General features: G+C 44.4%; 1 protein-coding gene and 1 long non-coding RNA gene across 3 annotated transcripts in view; one reads left to right on the top strand and one right to left on the bottom strand.

Annotated features, from left to right (window-relative positions):
• The window catches only part of FARP1 (FERM, ARH/RhoGEF and pleckstrin domain protein 1), a 298020-nt gene extending 285111 nt beyond the window's left edge, over positions 1 to 12909 (bottom strand). The window contains exon 1 of the mRNA XM_060079577.1: positions 12552 to 12909. The gene's annotated coding sequence lies outside the window, so the exon portion shown is untranslated. The remainder of the gene's footprint in view (positions 1 to 12551) is intronic.
• A 336-nt stretch (positions 12910 to 13245) lies between these two features.
• LOC132477313 (uncharacterized) lies at positions 13246 to 22342 on the top strand. 2 transcript variants are annotated; one of them, XR_009530257.1, is made up of 3 exons: positions 13246 to 13415; positions 16171 to 16377; positions 22207 to 22342. It is a non-coding gene; the product is annotated as an uncharacterized LOC132477313 (long non-coding RNA). The 2 variants fall into 2 exon arrangements; XR_009530256.1 differs by having other exon boundaries at positions 13246 to 13427.
• The last annotated feature ends 870 nt before the right edge of the window (positions 22343 to 23212 follow it).

Here is a 23212-nt window from a genome sequence, read left to right as displayed (position 1 = left end):
AGCACTACACACCTATTAAAATGGCTACGATAAAAAGTGGCGACAACATCAAGTGCTGGTGAAGACCCCACTTCTGGATCTCTGCCCCTGAGAAATCACGGCCACGTCAAAGCCTGCACGTGACAGTTTCTAGCAGCTGCACGTTTATAGCCATTCTATTCACAACTGCCCCAAACTGGAAACAACCCCAAGGTCCTTCAACAACTGAATGGCCACACAAACTGTGGTCCATCCACTCAATGGAATACAACTCAGCAACAGAAGGGAAAGAATCATGGTCACAACTTAGAAGAATCTCAGAGACGTGTGTGTGAGTGAAAGAAGCCACTCTCCAAAGGTTACATACTCTGTGATTCCACTTAGAAGACATTCTGGAAAAGAACAAATAGTGACAGAGCAAAGATGAGCGGTTAACAGGGGTTGGGGCAGGGGACAGAGGAGGGTGACACAAAGGAACAACATACGGGAATTTTTTGAGCTGCTGAAAAGGTTCCATATCTTGATTGTGGTGTTGGTCATACAAATCCGTACACGTGGTAAAACTCACAGAGCAGTACACGGGGGGAAAGAGTCACTTTACTGTGTATCTTTTTTATTATTATTATTAATGCACATATGCTTTCCTTCCAAAACATTTTCAATTCCTTTTTCCCTTAAAAAGAAATATATCTGTTAAATCACCTTCAGGGCCTAGAGCCCTGTTGATTTCCAAATCTAAAAAAAGAAAAAAAAAAACGCTGATCAAAAGGACTTCTGCAAGCTAGTTACTTGGAATCTGTGATGTGTATCTCAGGAGACCACCGTCTCTCAAACAATTCCATTCATTATTTTCCTCGACAGGTGAGGACACATCTCCCACTTGCATGTCCCTATGAAGAGTCTTGCCTGGGAGCAAACAATCTTTTAGGAGAACATTGATACAACCTCACAGGTTCTCAGTAAACATGTGCCAGGTGAGTAAATGTTGGGGCTCATCCCTGAAGTCACAGGAGATTAACTGTATCTGTCCCCAGACTGTCCCAAAGGCAGTCTGACGGTCTCTGGGAAAAATGAGCCGCCCACTTTGGGCCACTCTCTGAGCACGAGGTTGACCATCCACTTAGATACCTCTTGTTCTGGCAGCCCATGGAGTGAGCACCTTTCAGGGTCAAAAATGTCTCAATTTGGACCCCGAAAAATATATGGTCCCCTTGAAGACGAGGATTTTCGGCCTGTTTTGTTCACCGATGTGAATCTCAAGAACAGTGTCCTCGGGATAAAAGGTGCTTGACAGATCTTTGTTAAAAGTGAGATAGATCAGTTTTATTCTTTCTAGCCTGTGAAGAGTTATTGAGAATCTCATGAATTGTGATTTTCTAGCTGCCTAAGATCCTATGATAAGATTTTCATTAATCCATCAAAGAAAGGCTCTTTTCTAAGTACCTAGAAGATACAATAGAAGTTTGAGACATGGCCCCTGACCTCCAGAAACTAACTCTGGGGAAAAATGCAAAATTCATACATCGGGGAGTAAATAACTAATGATGTGAGATACTCTATGTATAAAACCAGTTATGCATCAGTCAGCTTCCCCAACGCTTCTGTGGATAAGCTCAAAAGGTGAGCCCACGGAACTGAGACACAGACATTGCTTTGACTGGGAATTTGCAAAATGGGCATGGCTTGGCTGTGTCACAAATGGGTATCTTCCCTCTCAGCATATGGTTGCCCTGAAACAGCCCTGTTTGCTGGGGACTGGTTAGGGCTGCCACGAACGAACACCTTTGCTCACGAAGTGCTCCTGACCAACAACAGAGAAAGGGGGCACGTAAAGAGCGGTCACAAGTGAGGAGAAAGTAACACACAGGCACACCTCCCATCCCAGCCTACCTGGTGGGCTTCTACAGGGAACAGTTTTGCTATAAACTCACACTGAGCAAGCTTGATCGATTTCTACCCCTTTCCTCCCATTCCGGAAGGTGTGTCTGAATAACAAGCGAGAGGAAGGTTGTCTGGGGATAACGTCTAATCAGGGACAAATCACTATGACGCCCCTCACAAGGGAACATCAGGTTAGAACTGCTGTTCTCGGGGCTCAGACATCAACCTTTACGTGATGGGGACCCGCGAGCTTCAGCACAGCCCCGGATGGTGGTGGACCGAGGCCTTTCCTGCCTATCTCTGCTCTTCCTTGCCTTTTGACCCCTCTCCCAGGAAGTTTCTTCCCCTTATTTTTGCCTGTCAATCCTACCCATAAAGGCTGCTGTTCCCCACCCTCACCCCATCCTTGTACAGCCCACACACACACACACCCATCACAAGAGGGGCCCTTCATCTGGGCTAAACAGGAGTCCTTCCCTGGAGGGGTGGAGATGGGGGTTCAAACTGCAACTAGGTGATTCTCGATCCCAGCAGGAGCGGCATGAATGCTTCATCCCGGGGAATGGAACACGCGTGACGCCGTGACTAACTGCCAGCGTGACTGAAGGACCGCTTGACTTTCAAGGCGGGGCCGTGGATGCTATCCTTCCTGCAACGTGCAGGACAGCGCCACCATCACCAGGAAACTGTCCCGAAGTGCCAGTGGAGAGAACCAGGAAAATGAAGCCAATCCCTAGCGAAAAAGCAGGGCATTGTGAGGGCAACCCCCCAGGTGGCTGGAGTCTTTGGACCCAGGTATCCCTTCCTGAGATGACCCACCTCTGCCCTTTCTGAGGTTGGAACTGAGAGCTACGAAATTCCCCTATTCTGCTTCCTATGACTCAAGGTGGGTGTCTGTCCCTTGCAACAAGAGACCCTCTTTTCCATAGATTTATGTACAGATTGTCACTGCAGCCAAATACTGCAGGCAGAAGAAATGACCGATAAAGGGCAACGTTAGGTTCATTACGTAGAACTATACAGGGGGATATTATATAGTCACTGAACATTTTCATTTCAAAGAAAACTCAGTATGGAAAACACTCAGACAATGTTATGGGGGGAAAGTGACTTCTAATGATACATGCATCATTCTCCCAATTTTTAAAAAAATGTATGTTTGTATGTATAGAGAAAAATACTGGGAATATATCAAATATGCCAAAAGTCAAATGGAAATAAATCAAATCTTAATCTTCATAAATTTTGACCAGCAGGATCGCAAGGGATTTTTACTTTCTGTTTTATAAGTGAATACTTTTCTAATCCTGTTATAATAAACAGACTACAAAGGGAACACTAAAATAAACAAGCTAACAAACAAAACACACTTCTTTACTGAAAGCTCAACTTAAATGCAACTTCCAACCAGAATCCAATGTCTTACTATCCTGAACACTTCCACGATTACAGTACCTTTTGCAAAGCTCTGGTCATATACCACCTTATATTGTAATTATCTAGATAATTCTCCAATCTGGTCTGGATGCTACACTCTGAGAGCAGGGAACTGCACCCTGTTTTTGTAGCACCAATGGTAACTAGTAATTCAATACAGCTGTTCAATAAATATCTGTTGAATTGGTAAGTCCTTACATAAAGTGAAGTAAAAATAAAACAGCAGTGAATATGCAAGTTACCCTGGTCAGTTGACCATCTTGATAGTAAGAGGTGGGGGAAGGACCAGATTTCTTTTTTAAAGTCATATCAATTAAATAAAAATAGATAAAAATATTGTGGCTCTATATTCTGCAAGTTGTTCACCAGGCTTTTTTCCGTTCAATTCATTTGCTTGGATTACGGTTATTATAAAATCATTCAACTTTTCTTTACAGGCTCACAAACATCTGTGTCTAATTTTCCAACGTAGTAAATCTTTAGTTTACCCAAATCCTGACATTTCCAAGCAGTTCACTCTACTAATAACATTGGCCCCCAGTAAGACTTCATGCCAGACAACCAAAAGATCTGGCAAGATTATAAAGGAAGATATTAATCTCTGATTAATAATGGCCTCACAGGGACTTCGCTGGTGGTGCAGTGGTTAAGAAACCACCTGCCAATGCAGGGGACACAGGTTCAAGCCCTGGTCTGGGAAGATCCCACATGCCGCAGAGCAACTAAGCCTGTGCACCACAACTACTGAAGCCCGCGTGCCTAGAGCCCGTGCTCCACAACAAGAGAAGCCACCACAATGAGATGCCCGTGCACCGCAACGAAGAGTAGCCCCCGCTCGCTGCAAGTAGAGAAAGCCCGTGTGCAGCAACAAAGACCCAACACAGCCAAAAATAAATAAATAAGTTTATTTTTAAAATAAATAAATAATGGCCTCACAAATCTCCTAAGCAATATTAAACATGCAGATAAATGTCATTCTAGGTTGACAGAAATGGTAGGCGCTGCCATCATTTTTTTCTTAAAGAAATGAAATATTCCCATCAAGTATGTCTTGTTATCCAAACCCCAAATGGTCAAGGCTAAGCAGATGTCCTGCAAGGCCATCGTAAGAGGAAAAGGTGAAAATCATGCAGACTTAGTGACAAGATTTGCACACATTATCAAATACATAAAGTCCTTAAAAATAGTTCATCTCTCACAGTGACTTGACGTGATCACTAAGCCACTTTCCATATAATTAACAGTAATAAACTCTTTCTCATAGATAATGTTAAATGGCGGATGAAAGATCAAATCTTCCAACCTGTCAGAACGGCTATCATCAAAAAGACAAGAAATAACAAGCGCTGGTGAGGATGTGGAGAAAAGGAACCCTCCAGCACTGTTGGTGGGAATGTAAATTGGTGCAGACACTATGGAAAACAGCATGGAGGCTCCTCAAAAAAATTAAAACTAGAACTATCATACAATCCAGCATTTCTACTCCTGGGTATTTAAAGAGAATGATAACACTAATTCAAAAAGATACACACACCCCTATGTTCACTGCAGCATTATTCACAATAGCCAAGACATGGAAACAACCTAAATGTCCACTGACAGATGAATATATAAAGAAAATGTAGTATATATACACAATGGGCTATTACTCAGCCATAAAAAAGAATGAAATCTTGCCATTTGTGACAACATGGATGGACCTGGAGGGGATTATGCTAAGTGAAATAGGTCAGACAGAGAAAGATGAATACTGTATTTTCACTTATATGTGGAATCTAAAAAACAAATGAATAAATATAACAGAACAAAAACAGGTTCACAGATACAGAGAGCAAACTAGTGGCTGCGTGCATAATCTATAAAAATATCAAATCACTATGTTGTACGCCTGAAACTAACATTGTAAGTCAACTATACCTAATTTAAAAAACAAAAAACAAAAAAAGACAAAATATTTTTTAAAAAGATAAAGTCTTCCAATTAATATAGCAGTTAAGATGCCTTGGATGGCACTAACAGAATTAGAAAGTGGGTAAACTTACTGTTTATTACACGAAGTCCAGGTCTGCGTTATCTGGTATACAAAATTAGCTCTTACTTAGTGTGGTGAGCTCCAGGTGCAGGAAGATCAGTGACTAAGTGAGACCCACAAGAACTCGGCTTCCACCTTTCAGCCCATCACCCTCTTGCCTTCAGCCCAAGGTTAGTCACAATTTTGGCTGCTGTGGTTCCAGGCATCACATTCAGTCCAGCCCTTGGGTCTCTCTCTTTCAGAGCACAGAAATATTCCCCAGATCCTTCTTCAAAGACCAACAAACGTTGGAGGCTTCTGAGAAGCACTTCGCTTAAGGACAAAAGGAGCGTGAAGAAGGCTGTGCTACTACTGGCCGGACGACACCAAATGTGCAAGAGTAAAAAGCATGGCGCTGCAGCCGCCCTTCGCCATAACAGTTAATCAGGCTGCAGCAGTCTAATTAACCACTAGGCAACAAGCCAGAGTACAAAAGGCAACAAGCTGGGACGGCAGGGTGCAAGGACAGAAAGGACCTGGGTCCCGGGTGATGCTGAGGCATTGAACCGGGCGCCCCTTCCTTCTTATTATTACTTGAGGCAACTAATTGCTTGATGACTTCCACTGCTATTAGTCAAAGATTCTGTCACTGGAAGATAAATGCACTCTTGAAGTTTCCTTGATGTTTTAGGAAAAGAGCACCAGTAACTTGCCCAACATCACAGTTTAACACCTATACTCCCAACTCTTGTTACCTTTGATCCCAATCTCTAACTTCCGTATTCTAAAATGTCGTGGGGGGCTTCCCTGGTGGCGCAGTGGTTGAGAGTCCGCCTGCCGATGCAGGGGACGCGGGTTCGTGCCCCGGTCCGGGAAGATCCCACATGCCGCGGAGCGGCTGGGCCCGTGAGCCATGGCCGCTGAGCCTGCGCGTCCGGAGCCTGTGCTCCGCAACGGGAGAGGCCACAACAGTGAGAGGCCCGCATACAGCAAAAAGAAAAAAAAAAAAAAAAAAAAAAGTCATGGGGTTTTCCTTATACAAATTTTTAAATTTTATTTATTTATTTGTTTTTCTTTTCCATTCTGGATTATCACGGGATATTGAATGTAGCTCCCTGTGCTCTACAGTAGGCCCTTGTTGTTTACCTGTCCTATATAAAATAGTTTGCATCTGCTAATCATCTCCTCAAACTCCCAATCCATCCTTTCCCCACCCTCCTCCCCCTTGGCAACCACAAGTCTGTTCTCTATTTCTTTGAGTCTGTTTCTGTTTCAGTCATTACAAAAATTTTAATTCAAGTCAAGCAATACTTATTTACCTTCTATGGGCAGGAGAAACAAAAATCAGGAAAACATACTTTCTGACCTGACAACAATACTTGTTATCTGGTTCAGAAAATGAGGACAATACATAAATAACACTAAATAATTCATGCCAAAATACGGAAACTAAACTCCTTTCACAAGCACCTACGTATGCCATTCCAAGCTCTTTTTAGAATGTTACATCTTGCTTTTACCCAGGGCTCCATTTTTTTATTGATTTCAAAAATATTTATTTTCCACAATCTTTCTGTGTGCTAAAAGAACAAACAATGCAATTTTGAATTTCAGAAATCTATTTGATCATAACCTTAAACACTTTGTTTCCCCAGATTTTCAAAATAAGCAGGGTTTGTTTTTTTGTGTTTTCATTTTCATGTCTTTTCAACTCAGTTTTAGTTAGGAAAGAATAGAACTGCTCCATCCCCATGAAGTTAAGTGGAGTCCGACCTCTTGAAAAGAGCAATATTAGTCTGTGTATTACATACAAAAATGTGTTATTTTTCCGAAGTTGAAAAAATTCCCTGACCTTTAATAAGTTCAATAAGTAGACCGTGTACAGTGTTTCCCTAATAACGTTTGCTCTTCAAAAGATACCACTAAAAGAGGAAAAGATTAAAAAATAACCTGGTAAAAATATTCATAATACATAGATCTAACAATGAACTTGTATATAGAATATACACAGAACTCCTATAATTGTAAAATAAGATGACATTAAGTATATGCAGTTTATTGTATGTCAATTATACTCAAAAGCTATATAAAACAATCAGACAAAAATCAATGAAAAAGAACAAAGTGTTAATGGACACGGCACAAAAGAAGATAGACAAATGGCCAAAAAGCACAGGAAAACTTAGCATTTCCCTTTCAGGTAAATATAAAATTAAACCACAAGGAGATACCATTACACATCTACCAGAATGGCTACAATGAAAAAGATGGATAATTTCAAGTGTTCATGAGGATTACAGTACGTGGAACACTCATATATCATTGGCGAGAATGTAAAATGGTACAAACACTTTGGAAAAACAGATGGCAGTTTCTTATAAACATACACTTATCATAAGACCGAGCAATAAAAAGGAAAACAGATCTCCGCACAAAGACTTGTTCACGAATGTTCAGAGCAGCCTTATTCATAACAGCCCAAACTGGAAACAGCCAGAGTGGCCAAGGGTGACCAGATCAACAAACTGTAGCACATCCAGACACTGAAGTACTACAGGGCAACAGAAAGGAACACACTGATAAGATGATGGAGGAAGGGGGAGGGAGGAGGGAAAAGAAGCAGATGGAGGCGGAGAGAGGGGAATAAAAGTAAAGGAGAAATGACATCTAGACCTAGTGAAACTGCAGCAGCCCAAAGGATCTTAAAGGCAGCCAGAGAGAAAAGACAGACTATTGACAAATAACAGTTAGCCTGACAGTGGACACTGCGAAAACAACAATGGAACCAAAAGAGAGTTGACTGATACAGGATCAACAATCCAGAATTGCGTGCCCAGGTAGTTTATCATTCCGGAACAAATTTAAAGGCACACAAAAACTGAGGTTACCCCCAAGAGGTGCTCACTAATGGAACTTCTAAAAAATGTATCTCTGGGCTTCCCTGGTGGCACAGTGGTTGAGAGTCCGCCTGCCGATGCAGGAGACATGGGTTCGTGCCCCGGTCCAGGAAGATCCCACATGCCGCGGAGCGGCTGGGCCCGTGAGCCATGGCTGCTGAGCCTGCGCATCTGGAGCCTGTGCTCCACAACGGGAGAGGCCACAACAGTGAGAGGCCTGTGTACTGCAATAAATAAATAAATAAATAAATAAATAAAATAAAATTAAAAAAAAAAAAAAAATGTATCTCTAAGAAGGAAAGGGAACGTTATCCCAGAAGCTAATTTTTTCAGGTAGGTTTTACTTTCTTCTTCATGCTTTTATTGTCTGATTTTTAAAAAAATGAGCCTGTATATTTTTACAATACCCAACTTTAAAGGTTAGCTTAAATTGTTAAATTAGAACAAAACAGAAATGAAATCAAATACCAAATTTTCAAATTCCCGGAACAACAACTTGTCAGGGCTAATATCAAATTTCCCTTAAAAACCTTAAAGAATAACTTGAAAGGACATGAAAATTAGGTTTACTTATTCACTCAACAAGTATTTAGAAAGGGTTTGCTATGTGCCAAGCACTATACTAGATCCTGAATTAATACGATGAGAACACAAAATGAAAGTCATATAATACTGGATTTATAAGTCTTCCAAGATACCTTTATGAAAAGGCCAAAGTCTACACATAAAGTGGAGTTACTCTTTGGTGAGGAATATTACATAATAGAGAGTTAAAGGTAATCCAGTTTGGCCTGAGGCCCTTTTGTTTGAAAATGTATGCACAAATATGACCATTTTACGCATGAAATTAATTCAGTGTAAATGATGAATTCCCATATTAAATTGCCCATCTTGCCGTGTGATTTCCATCCCACATTAAATAAGAAAACCGCCTGAGTTCACAGGCAGCACTGAGCACGCTGAGGCACATTGTACCTGATGGTCCCTGGTTTATTTCACAAGTGTCAAAGGCTTAGAGCACCCACATTTAATATGTACCAACTGTCCACTTCTGCTCAAAGTATCCACTTGGCAAAACATTTTTAACTGACTTAAACCAGGAGGAGGGCAGCCTATAAAAAGCCAGTTTCTCCACTTTAAAATAAACAGTTTCTGGGGGCTTCTTGATTAAAAACAAAGGCAGCATTTGGCATAAAAGGACTGGTGAAATCAGTATTTCAAACAATTTTGAATGAAAACCGTTGGGCTCTGCTCTTCCCAGACATGTGGAAGTGCTTAAGGCAGTAACCTGGCGGAAACAGAGGGTGAGGGGCCTATGATGAAGTGAGGCCACAGCAGAAAGTAACCATTAAAAAGCAAGGAAAAATTTTTTTAAAAAGTTGATCCACCTCTTCCCATTCAATAGTCAGGCTTGGAGAGCCCTCCTTTCAATCAAAAGTACCAAATAATACAAGAGATGCAGCCCCAGGAACCTTTAAAAGCCCACCCTCTCCCCTCCCAGGCAATGGTAAGCAACACTTGGAATACCTGTGCACCCAAAGTAGAAAGGACTTGAGTGACTGTATTTGGGGATTATAAGAGCCCTTCTCTTGTCTGTAGCATCTTCAGTTCAAGGGGAAAGTGCATTTCACTAGGCAGGTCTCTGAAATAAGCAAGGCCAGTTACAAAAGCTTTTGCTGTCAAAGCACTAGCCAAGTACCTACAAATCCATACAACTTTCCTCATCCTCTAGGAAAGCCATAATGCCGTCTTTCCTAAAGTGTTCAGTATGCAAAAACTGGGCTCCTGTCTCTTCTCCAGCATTCTCTAACCTCCTCAAGGATGGAAAAAGGTTTTCTTTTCTGATGTCTATCACAGGCACCCTCCTTATAAATACATACCATTTCCAAATGAATTAAACCCTTCTATGAATATTAGAGCTCAATGAATATTAGAGGATGAATTCTACTTAAAAAAAAAAACTAACCCTTTCAATACTATATTCAATTCTTATCTTCTTAAAACCATTTCCTTGGACAGTTTCTTAAATAAAAAGCAAAACAGGGTTTCCCTGGTGGCGCAGTGGTTGAGAGTCCGCCTGCCGATGCAGGGGACACGGGTTCATGCCCCGGTCTGGGAAGATCCCACATGCCGCGGAGCGGCTGGGCCCGTGAGCCATGGCCGCTGAGCCTGCGCCTCCGGAGCCTGTGCTCTGCAACGGGAGAGGCCACAACAGTGAGAGGCCCACATACCGCAAAAAAAAAAAGCAAAACAAAAATATTCACCCAGGTTCCTCATGGTCTTAAGATAATTATGGCATAACTGCAACCTACCAGAAGAAAATGATCTAGGATAGATTTTTAAATCTCCTTTTGGTAAATGTGGCCCGCAGAGTACCATTAGTATTCTATTAAGACCTAAGGAATTCAATCCCTGTATAAAATTCCAGAAAAAGACTATGTGAAAAGGGACATTATAAACCTACCTTCAGGATTCCCACAGGGGAAGAACACCTTAAATGAAAAACCACACCCCAACTCACAGGGGGTATGCTACCGAATCTGTGACCCTATGGAGCACAGCTACACCATCACCAAGTATTTCAAGTTTCTCGTCCACATAAAAGAAAGAAGAGATGCTGGGAAGCACTGGGCTGGCAGCTCACTATTTCCACCAACACCTCGGCCAGTAAGCCAGCCACTGGCCAATAATGTGTCTCTTCATTTTACCCAGAAGCAGCTCTATTAGCCAGACATTCTAAAAACACAAACGTTTCATTGTGCTTGGAGTAACTCCAATATTGGTGCCTTGCTGCAGAACGATGCTGCAGGAATATAAAGTGAGCCATGTGGATGCTGAACCCACAGGAAGAGCATCATCAGAAACGGTCAAACCCAGAAGACCAACCCCCAGGAAAGGCTGAAGGTAAACCCCCGGCCAGAAGGCTGTGGAATGTGGGAAGACAACCAAAGGTAGGAGACTTCAGAAGGGCCTGCCTGATGGTAACAATGAGGACAATTTTTAAGGCAAATGTCCCAAAGCTCTCAGGACCAAAAAGGCCTTTCTTCCTCCTTTCTGTCCTGTTTAGACTGAATAAGAAAAGCAAGACAATGCTGGAAGATGTTCTGGAATGGGCTTGGCCAAGTCACCACAAGCAAAGCACAGTGAACCTAACCCACTGCTAGGCTGGGGTTTGGCTCTGCTGAAGACCCTGCCTGCTGGGTGGGGGAGATGGGGGTCCCCAAAAGCCATGGCTAAGGGGGAACCGTGAAACAGGGGAGGGCGGGGCTGAGCAAGTCAAACCTGGGAAACTAACAGGAAAGACATCAACAACAATAATAAAATGAAACAGCCAGAGGCCACCATGGTACTCCAGAAGAATCAGAGACAGGCTGGGCCGGCTAAACTATTCCAGATGAAAGGCAATCTCTCCACATCGCAAGGGGCTGATCTTATACCAGGGTCCTCGTTTCTTTGTGCGCCTCACCTCCCTCGTTTCTGGGGGATCCTGCACAGACTCCAGCTGGGCTCCAACTGCCATAAACGACATCCAGACTGATTACGGGGAACTCATTTTTTTTCCCCTCAAGCAAAACACACACACACACACACACACACACGCACGCACACACTCTCAAAGGTCTAGCAGGATCACACAGCTAAAGTTTCCGGAACTTAAATCGTAAAACCACAATCAGAAGTTGTTGTTTGGAAATGCTCACCACAAAAATCTCTGTCCTTTGCTTAAAAAAAAAAAAAAAAGGAAAAAAGAAAGAAAAAAAACTTTGCTCTTCATAAAGGTTGGCGGCAAAGAGGGACAAAATCTAACTTAGGCGGAGGGCGTGTTCCTCTTTGTCACCCACCGGGGTCCTCGCGCCGGCGTGGGCGAGCGGAGGGCACCCGGCAGCGCGGTGTCAGCGGCGCCAAAGGCCACCTCCCCGGCCCGCGGTCGGTCGCAGGGGCCGAGATTGCAGCCGGAGGTCCGGAAGCCGCGTCCGGCGCTGTCAGCGCGCCGGGTGGGATGGGAGGAAGAGGGGGAAGGGCGCCGCGGGGCGGGGGAGGCGAGAGGGGACGCGCGCGGAGCCCGCAGCCCGAGTCCCCGGAGGTGAGAGGAGGGTGCAAGGGGCGGCGCGGAGCCCGGAGGCCCCCGAGCTCCGGCTATTGTTGCCGGGCTGCCCCGGGCCCGGAGAGCGACTCTCCCGCCTCAGTAGGGGAAGCCCGATCCCACCCGCCGCGCCCTCCTCCGGGCAGGACCCGCGGGCCACGCAGCTACCTCCACCCGCGCCCCGGTCGGTCGGCTCCGGGCGGCCGACTCGCACAAGTTGCCGCCAGTCCGCCGGGATCATTGTTCGCCGCGCGCCTCCTACCTCCACGGCGCAGGCGGCTCCGGCTCTCACTCCCGGCCTCCGGGCTCCACAGCTCCGAGCTCCCGGCGGCCGAGGGCGCGGCGGCTCCGGCTGCGCGTGCGGCGGGGACGCTCGGCTATTAATACCCGCGGGCGGCGGGGGCGGCGGCGGCGGCGCGGACACGCGAGCGGGGCTGGCGGTGGCCGGCCGAGGTCCGAGCCATCAAAGGTGGCGCGGGGCGGAGGGGAGGGCGGAGCAGGCGGGGTGGGTGGGGAGCGGGCTCAGGGTCGCCATGGCCGCCTCGACGCCGGGCCGAGCGCCACTCGCGCGGGGAGGAGCGGCGCAAAGCGGGCGGCGGCCGCGTCCCCGCCCCGCGCGCCAGCCGAGCGCCCGCAGCCCTGCGCCCGCGCCGGCCCCGCCGCCTCCAGACAGGCGAGCGGGAAGTGAAGGAAGGCGAGCCCCTCCCCGGGCCTGGGCCGGCCCCTCAGCGGGGGAAGCCCTGGCGCCGCGAAGCCCGAGCCGCGGGGACAGCGAGAGAGCCACAGCCCCCTCCAGCGTCCGCGCCCGCGACCTGCGCGCCGGCGCGCCCCGCCCCACTCCGCCCCGCCCCGGGGGCAGGTGCGCCGAGGGCCCGCCCGCCCGAGCGCCCCTCCCCGGCCGGGCGAGCCCACCTCCGATCCGCGCCTTACTTGGTCCTACGGCCGGAGCCGGTCTCTCCGCTCGGCGCCGGGCGGCCGAGCGCAGGAAGCTCAGCGGAGTGCGCTGCGCCACCAGGGACGCGCCAGTCCAGCCTCTGTGGTTGAAAGCGAGCTAAGGCAGCGGGAGACGAGCGCACGGGCAACACCAGGAGCAGCTGGAGGAGGATCGGTGGCGCGGGCTCTGCAGGTCGCTGTTGAGGTTGTGCAAGGGGGAGCCCCGCCCGGGTGCCCACCTACGACTTTACGCTGTCGCGCGGACAGCGGCGCTTCGCAGGGACCCGCGAGCACCACCCCTCCCCCGTGGCCACAGGAGCGGGCTTCCGGCACCACCCTGGGCTACGAGGGACTTAATCCCGGAGGGGCAGTTGTCACCTCCCCTCCCCCCGCCGCGGCCCCGCGTCCTCCACCCACCGCGAATCCCCCGACAATCCCCACCCCTACTCGCCCCTCCGAGGACAGGAGCAGTGCCCCGCGGGGGAAAGGAGTGAAATAGGTTAGCAGGTTTGCAGATTCCTGTTCAGAGCTCCCGGAACTCGTTGGAGGAGGGAGCAAGATCAAGACCCAGCAGGCAGGCACCTAAGGGGGGAAGGTCCCTGTCCCCCCCTGCAGCTGGGAGCTGCCGCCTTACCACCTCCCTCCGCCTTTCCTCAGCCCCTGCTGTTGCCCTTTCTCCTCCTAGCTGTGGATGGGCCCGCTGCACGTGGAGGGAAAAGGACGCGCGGCAGGTTAGAAACGAAAGCGACCCTCTGCTAGATGCCGAGGCTAGTGGGCACCCGCCCCTGACGGCCGCTGACCCCAGAACCCTGCTCGTTTTGCGCCTTAGAGAAGTTTTCGACCTCCAGTCTGGAGGCAGGTTTCTTGGGAGAGGCCACGACTGAACTCAAAGAGGAGCAGGACAGGGGCCCCTGTGGGACAGTGGTCCACACGGGAACACGGTGCCTGAGAGGGACGGGGGCACCTGTGCGGAGCTAGTGTGAGTAGTTTCTGGAGCAAAGAGACATATTTTGAGTTTGAGGTGCTGAACTGTATTTTTTTTTTAACGCCTGTATATTTGGAGAAGGTGGAAGTAAAAAGGGTCATCTGGGCCTCAAACCTGAAAAGAACAGCAGATGGGAAGTTTGTCATCGAAGAGAAGCAATAGTGGGCTGGAGGCGTGGCTCTGGACAAACCATAGAGCAGAGGTTTCGGTGATTCTCTGAGTGTGCTTCTCGGACCTGTAGCGGTAGCAGCACCCGGAAACTTTAAGAAATATAAATTCTTGGGCCCCTCCCCAGACCTACCTTCTCGGGTTCTCCCACCTCAGTGGGCATCAGAATTGCCTGGCCGGCTGATTCAAAGACTTACTGAATCAGAAACTCCAGGAAAGGGAGTCTGGAGTGGGCTTGAGAATGTGCCTTTCTAACAGGTTCCCAGGGGGCTCTGGGCCCACACTTTGAGAACCACCAAATTAGAGTACTGGGTCTCAGAATCACAGAATCACATCAGACTTGAAAAAAACCCGCAACGCCCAGGCTTCACGCCAGCCAAATATATCAGGATTTCTGGGGTGGGAACCCAGGCATCGGTATTGTTAAAGTTCTGGAGGTGATTCCAGTGTGTGGCCAGGTCTGTGGCAGACCTGGGATTCTGGTAAATGCAGATCTGGTTTAGTAAGCTTGAGGCACGATATTCTAACAAGCCCTCCAGTGCTGTTTTTCTTGTTTTTGTTTTGTTTTTTTTGCTAGTCTGGGCACTTCACCCAGTAGCAAGCAAGGTGCTATGCCATACCTTACAGCTAAAACCGAAAAACTTGTAGAAATCACAAAAAATTAGAAAAGTGACATTTACCCAGTCACTCTCTTTGGAAGACATTTTCCACATGCTACAGTGTTTATTTCATCTTCTTTTTTTTTTTCATCATCTTCTTTCCATGTCTGGAATAAAGTTTGTGTCGTTTCGCTCTTAGCATGTGTATGATCATATTGAATACATAACATCTGATGCTGGTTGTTTTTTTTGTTTTGTTTTGTTTTTGAGGGAAGGTGACTTTTAAAGGACACAGTCTGAGCTTTACAGGCAGAGGGTAGTAGCCAGTGAGGAGGAAGGAAAAGAAAGAGGAGGGCAGGTTTGGGGGCTCCCTCTGGGAGAGCCAATTCCCCCAGCTCCTTCCAGCTCTCACAAACATTCTGGGTTTTGTACTTAATCTCATTGAAAACACTTTTTAAATTCCTTTACCTAGAAAGCCAGAGCTACCTGGCCTGGAAAATCTGCCATCTGGAAAATCAACCCCTGAAAAACTGAGGTGTTTCCTTGTCATTTTATGTCATTTATGCCTCATTTTCAGATTTATGATTATAAAAATGTATAATTACCTAGGTCCCCTTTATAACCCATGCCAGCAGGTTACTTAGAAATCTTCCTGAATTAAGTAGTTGTCCTGTTCTTAACTTTTCCTTTTATTGATTTTAGCTATTTTTTATTACAATAAATGTGTGTACATGATAAATTAAGAAATAATTAAGGGCCTCCCTGGTGGCGCAAGTGGTTGAGAGTCCGCCTGCCGATGCAGGGGATACGGGTTCGTGCCCCGGTCTGGGAGGATCCCATATGCCGCGGAGCGGCTGGGCCCATGAGCCATGGCCGCTGAGCCTGCGCGTCCGGAGCCTGCGCGTCCGGAGCCTGTGCTCCGCAACGGGGGAGGCCACAACAGTGAGAGGCCCGCATACCGCAAAAAAAAAAAAAAAAAAAAAAGAAATAATTAAACAGTGTAGAAGGGTATTAGGTAAAGCATAAAGCACATAAGGGACCCTTCCCCACATCCCCAATTTCACTTCTCAGAAATCATTTTCCCATCAGTTTTTAGTCTTTCAGAAACTTTCTAAGCTTAAACAAGTGCGTGTGTGTAAATCTTTTATACTAAAGTGATGACGTGTCACAGTGAAATGAAACTTCTTATTCCACAGTTACCACCCCCTCCCCCCAAACACACCACCACCACCACCAACACATTTCTGGGTCGGAGAAGTCTCTCTGTTTGGGGCAGTGCTGATCTCTGGACATGAGACTATGAGCTGTCAGTTAGACGAGGACCACTACAAGCAAGAGGCCACACAGTGATGCTCCAGCTGCCGGTCCCAGATCTTTCACCATCTCAGACCAGGAACCAGGAAGTGAGTAAAGAAGTGTTTTGGAGAGGGTTCTCCAGCCCTATCCCATTCCTCAGCGATGCTGGCCACCCCCTGCCTTTTCGGTCCTACCAGCTAAGGACACCATGAAGCAAAGAAGAGCCATCTCTGTTGTGCCCTTGCCAAATTCCTGATCCACAAAATCCATGATAAAATTATTTTAAGCTCTTAAAGTTTGCGTGGCTTTCTATGAAGCAATAGATAACCAGGATACCCACTAACCAACTGTGCTTGAGAACGCTTACCTCTTACACTTCGTTTTTTAAATAAATAAATTTATTTATTTGGGCTGCGTTGGGTCTTCGTTGCTGTGCGCGGGCTTTTCTCTAGTTGCAGTGAGCAGGGGCTACTCTTCGTTGTGGTGCGTGGGCTTCTCATTGCGGTGGATTCTCTTGTTATGGAGCACGGGCTCTAGGTGCGCAGGCTTCAGTAGTTGTGGCACGTAGGTTCAGTAGTTGTGGCTCGCGGGCTCTAGAGCGCAGGCTCAGTAGTTGTGGCGCACAGGCTTAGTAGCTCCGTGGCATGTGGGATCTTCCTGGACCAGGGCTTGAACCCATGTCCCCTGCATTGGCAGGTGGATTCTTAACCACTGCACCACCAGGGAAGTCCTACTTACACTTTAAGCCCACACTGGGTATTGGCAAACTTTTAAAATTTATCAGTTTTATAGGTAAAATGGAAAGTTACTTTAAAATTATCCATTGATATTTCTTTATCCATCAACTTTTATATCCTTTGCTCATTTTGCCCTTGGGGTATTTGTCTTTTTTGTTGATTCTTAATATCTTTATATTGATAGTTAAGGAAATTAGCCTTTGCTATCATATAGTGAATATTTTTTCTGTTTTGACTTTGTTTATGGTGCTTTTTTTGCAACAAGAGGTTCTTAACTTTTGTACTGTCAGATTTATCTGTTTGCTTTTCTGTTTTCACATTTTTGCATCATGCTTGAAAAGTTTTCCCCACTCAAGCCTTTTTAAAAATCACTATATTTTCACACTTTAACAGTTTTATTTTTATATTATAAAATCAATCTATACAGTATTTATTTGGGCATAAGAAATGAGACACAGATCCAACTTTTCTTTTTTCCAAGAGGATAAACAGACACCATTTAAATAATCCATCTCTTCTACACTTGTTTGAAATGCCGATTTTGTCATATAGTAGAGTCCATATTCTTTTCCACTGAGCTGCCTATTCTTGTCCCAGTAACAAAATGTTCATAATATATTTTACCCTCTGATAGAACTTATGCTCTATAATTTCACAGTTTTCCTGGCTAGCCTTAGTATTTGTTTTTCCAGATGAACTTTAGCATCATTTTGTCAAGTTCTAAAAATAAACATACTGCACTTTGATTAGAATTGCTTTGAAATTTTAACCCTCAACTATAACTCCTTCTAAAGTTTCTTCTTTTCTACGTACAATAATAATAATAGCTAAAACATATAGTTGTTAGAACTTAGTGAATGTTAACTCATTTAACTGACACATCAACCCCGTAAAGTAGGAAATATATTATTATGTCCATCTTACAGCTGAGGCTAAGTAACTTAGCCAAGTTCACATAGCTAGTAAATGGCAGAGAAGGTGATTCAAACTCAGGCAGGCAGACTCCAGAGGCGATGCTCTGAGTGGTTATGCTGTGTTTTGCCTCTATATTCATAAATCTAAGACAGCTGGAGAAAAGTATTAAACATGTACTTCTTTTAGGATAGAAAATAGAATAGATAAAAAGTAAGGACTTTTGGTCATATTTTTTCCACTTCACTTTCAAAAGGAGACATTTAGGAGGAAACCAGAGGAAGGTCATGGATTGGAATCATTTTGAATCTGGCCTGTGTTCTCACCTTTTGATTCTCAGAGAAGGAAATGATACCTAAGGGGAAGGTATATCATTGTTGATGGTTACGTGAAGCATTTTTCATCGTTCAGAAATGCATTGAGAGTTGAAGTAGGAATGAGCAGGGAAGAGTGTGTGTGTGTGTGTGTGTGTGTGTGTGTGTGTGTGTGTGTGTGTGTGTGTGTGTGTGTGTGTGTGTGTGTGTGTGTGTGTGTGTCCATGGTCAAGATAGCAAATCTCTTCGGGCTGTAGGTATGTGTGATAACCCATACAAAATCACTCTAATGCTTAGAAATAGGCGGTAGGAATTCCATATGTACTTGCATAATTATCCCCTCCTTTAAATTGGACCTCCACACATTTTAAGGCAAAAATAAAGAAAAATGTTCTTTCCCACCCCACTCTCCTCCCCAACAATTGCTGCTAAAATCCATAAGTCTAATGCACACTGAAGGATCATCAAAGGATAAATTTTAAAAGAAATCACCTAGTTGCTCCTACCTGGATGGGACGAGGGACAGCTGGTCACAAGGACGCCTGCATCTCCCAGCTTTACTTCCCTCTTCCCTCGATGTATCTAAGCTAAAGGCAATCAGTTCTCTCAACTCCCAAATTACCACCATCTCTGGGGGGGAAATCTTTTTGATGAACTGGACGTTAGCAGTTTCTTTATCCTCCTGCATGGGATCAAGCCTGCTTAAATGCAACTCCTAATTCTTGAAAAGAACGTGAGTTCAATCTAAAGCCACAGCTTTTCCCTAAGCAGTGGGATGGTGCTTTTCCCAGCAAGAAGAGCCCTGTTCTTTAGCTCATCAATAAAGGGGTTGAAGATGAACAAACATAGCAAGAAACTGGTACTTGATTGAACTATTCCTTTTTATCCTTTTCATACAGATTGAGACTACTAGTGAAAAGGAGGAAATAAAGGCATATCATTTATGAAATAATTTCTATCCTTGAACAAATTAAAATCCCTATCATACATTCAAACATAACCTAAATAAATGTGCAATGCCTCATCACAGAGCACCTCTAAATATTTGTTTTAACTCTGAATGAGGAGTAACCAAGAAAAATGGACCTAAATGACAGTAATCTGAAGTTAATTTTATTACAGTTAGAAGTTTTGCAACACCAAAAAGAGAGAAAGAGAGAGAGAGGATTTTCCTTTCCTAGAACTGCTTAAAATTAGAGTAGATTTGTGTATTATCAGTGGTATACTTACTGTGAGACTAAGAAATTCCACTCCTATGTATTTAACCAAGAAAAACAAAAACCTAAGTGCACAAAAAGACTTGTACGAAAATGATCATAGCAGCTTTATTTGTAAAACTAAAAAAACGGGGTCGGGAGACAAACACGCCCATCAACAGGAGAGTGAAAAAGTAAGCAGTGGGGCCTCCCTGGTGGTGCAGTGGTTGAGAGTCCGCCTGCCGATGCAGGGGGCACGGGTTCGTGCCCGGGTCCGGGAAGATCCCACATGCCGCAGAGCGGCTGGGCCCGTGAGCCGTGGCCGCTGAGCCTGTGCGTCCGGAGCCCATGCTCCGCAACAGGAGAGGCCACAACAGTGACAGGCCCGCGTACAGCAAAAAAAAAAAAAAAAAAAAGTAAGCAGTGGTATAATCGTACACAATGGACTTAACAACTCAACAAGAAAAAGAAATGGACTTCTGATAAATGCAAAACACGGATGAATCTCAAAAACATTTTGCTGAGTGAAAGGAACTTTACACACAAAAAGGTACATATCGTACTTTTCTATTTGTATGAAGTTTTACGACAAAACCAAATACATGGAGAAAAAATCAGAATGGAGGTTGTCTTTGAAGTGCAGAGGGTGAGGACTGGAAGGGTACATGAGAGAATTTTCTGGAGTTATGGGAATGTACCTTGATAGAGGTTTGGGTCAGACAGATGAGTTTGTCAAAACTTAGGGAATATACACTTCAGATTTGTACATTTCATCATATGTAAACATTATCTGAAAAGAAATGAAATAGAACAAATATCGAACTCTAGTTCAATATACACGCTGAGGTATTTAGGGAAAAGCACTGATGTCATATACCTTGAAATACATTTTAAAATAATGTCAATTAAAAATGGGCAGAAGACCTAAATAGACATTTCTCCAAAGAAGACATACAGATGGCCAACAGGCACATGAAAAGATGCTTAACATTGCTAATTATTAGAGAAATACAAATCAAAACTACAATGAGGTCCCACCTCATGTGGGTCAGAATGGCCATCATTAAAAAAATCTACAAATAAATGCTGGAGAGGGTGTGGAGAAAAGGGAACCCTACTACATTGTTGGTGGGAATGTAAATTGGTAGCGCCACTATGGAAAACAGTATGGAGGTTCTCAAAAAACTAAAAATAGGGTTGCCATATGATCCTGCAATCCCATTCCTGGGCATATATCCAGACAAAAGTATAATTCAAAAAGATACATGCACCTCTATGTCCATAGCAGCACTATTCACAATAGCCAAGACACGGAAACAACCTAAATGTCCATAAACAGAGGAATGGATAAATAAGATGTGGTACATATATACAATGGAATACTACTCAGCCATTAAAAGAATGAAATAATGCCATTTGCAGCAACATGGATGGACCTAGAGATTATCATACTAAGTGAAGTAAGTCAGAAAGAAAGACAAATACCGTGTAATATCACTTATATGTGGAATCTAAATATGACACAAATGAACTTATCTATAAAACAGAAACAGACTCACAGACATAGAGAACGGACTTGTGGTTGCCAAGGGGGAGGGGGAGTAGGGGAGGGATGGATTGGGAGTTTGGGATTAGCAGATGCAAACTATTATATATAGGATGGATAAACAACAAGGTCCCCCTGTATAGCACAGGGAACTATATTCAATATCCTGTAATAAACCATAATGGAAAAGAATATAAAAAGTATATATGTACATATATATGTATAACTGAATGACTTTGCTGTACAGCAGAAATTAACACAACACTAAACCAAATATACTTCAGTGAAATAAATTTTTAAAAATAAGGCTGATTGATGAATGGTTGGAGGGTTAGATAGAAGGACAGATATCTGATGAAGGAGAATAAAATCTTAATAGTAGAAATCTGGTGGTGGGAAGCATGTTCACTGTAAAATTCTTTCAACCTTGTTGTATGTTTGAAATTTTTTAATATGATGAATTCCACTCCTAGGTATATGCCAAGAGAAATGAAAACGTATGTCCACACAAAAACTTGTACACAAATGTTCACATGAGCATTATTCACGATGGCCAAAAAGTGGAAGCAGCCCGAATGCTCATCAGATGATGAATGGATAAACAAAATGTGGTCAATCTGCACAGTATTATTTGACAATAAAAAGAAATGAAATACTGATACAGGCTACAACATGGATGCATCTTCAAAACATTATGCTAAATGAAAGAAGCCAGTCACAAAAGACTAAATATTATATGATTCCATTTATATGAAAGGTCCAGAGGAAACAATTATATAGAGACAGAAAGTAGAGGTAGCCTTGGGCTGTGGGGATTGGAGGGAAATGGGGGATGATTTCTTTTTAGGGTAATAAAACTTTTTAAATTGTGGAGTTGACTGTGAAACTTGGTGAATATATTAAAAGCCACTGAACTGTACACTTTAAATGAGTGAATTGTATGGTATAAGAAGCCTTCTGGAAGAAGGTACACTAAGTTAGGACCCAAAGTGTAACAGGGAAGAAAAAATCTGACTCCATATTAGATATGTTTCTTTTCCTTTAACCCTTGTGCCTTGTTGTCTGTGCTTAGTCATGCTGGCTCTGCACTTTTGTACAAGAATGTTGCCTATAGCCTGAAATATACAGGATAGCCTATTCTCAAGGCTCTGATCTTTAAGAGTATAACACTTTTCCATTCATACAGAGATGAAAAGTTGCAGAACAGTGAATAACATTTCTTTTGTTGTAGGTTTACAGGAACGCTGTGACCTGACCTACATGGACAGTTGCGAGAACAAAGGATTCCGACACCAAGAAGTCTGCAACAACTAACCATGCCCTTCCCTCACCTTGCCTTTAAAAATGCTTTGCTAAAACCCTTCAGAGAGTTTGGGGATTTCTGGGCACAAGCCACCCATCTCCTTGTATGGCCCTGCAATAAACCTTTCTCTGCTCCAAACTTCAACGTTTCGGTTTGTTTGCCCTCACTGTGTGTTGGGCACACAAATTTGCATTCGGTAACAGGAGGGGTAGGAAACAGGTAGCAGGCTTGGCGGGCAGTGGAAAAGCAGGGTGTACTCCAAGACTACTCTCTTCAATCCCCTACTCAAATATTTGTAGAATTAATTACACCTTGTAGGATCTCAAACCTTGTTGTCAAGTGTCTCTGAGAATGTTTGAGTTTAAGGACACCCCTCTTTTCTGTCTCAGTGGAGCTTTTCAGGTATTTTTAATACAAAACAATAGTTATTTCCTACTTAATGTTTTTTTTTAATTGCCTCCTAACTGCATTTGATGGTATATTCAGGTAAAGTTTGTCCTTAGAGCCATCTGTTCTAAGACTGAAAGATAACCTACCTTGAATGAGATTTGGGGGGGGGGAGCTATTATGAGATACAATTAAAATCCTTTTATTATTTGCCTTTTCTTTTACCTAAACCCTGGTAAAATTGGGTCCAAGCTACATTGATTGATGGACCTTAGAATGATAAGAGTTCTTCTGGTTACTCAGTTTGGTCATTTTGTGTGAATTCAATCTTATAGCATTTTCATTATGGGTAAACTGAGTCTTCTGTATGGTCCTAAACCACAATGAATTACAAAGGGTTGATTTGGGAATAACACAATTTATTGTCGATCAACCCACAAAGCTCTACAATGTAACCCAGGAGAGTATGTTGGAAGGAGGAGAGACAGATGCTTTCATAGCAAAATAAAGCCAGAGTATTTGCAGCAAAACTGGAATCAAAGTTATG

This window comes from Mesoplodon densirostris, chromosome 17 (genome assembly GCF_025265405.1).
Source record: "Mesoplodon densirostris isolate mMesDen1 chromosome 17, mMesDen1 primary haplotype, whole genome shotgun sequence".
Lineage (NCBI taxonomy): Eukaryota > Metazoa > Chordata > Mammalia > Artiodactyla > Ziphiidae > Mesoplodon > Mesoplodon densirostris.
The sequence above is the reverse complement of the archived record's forward strand: the minus strand, read 5'-3'. Positions and strand labels throughout refer to the sequence as shown.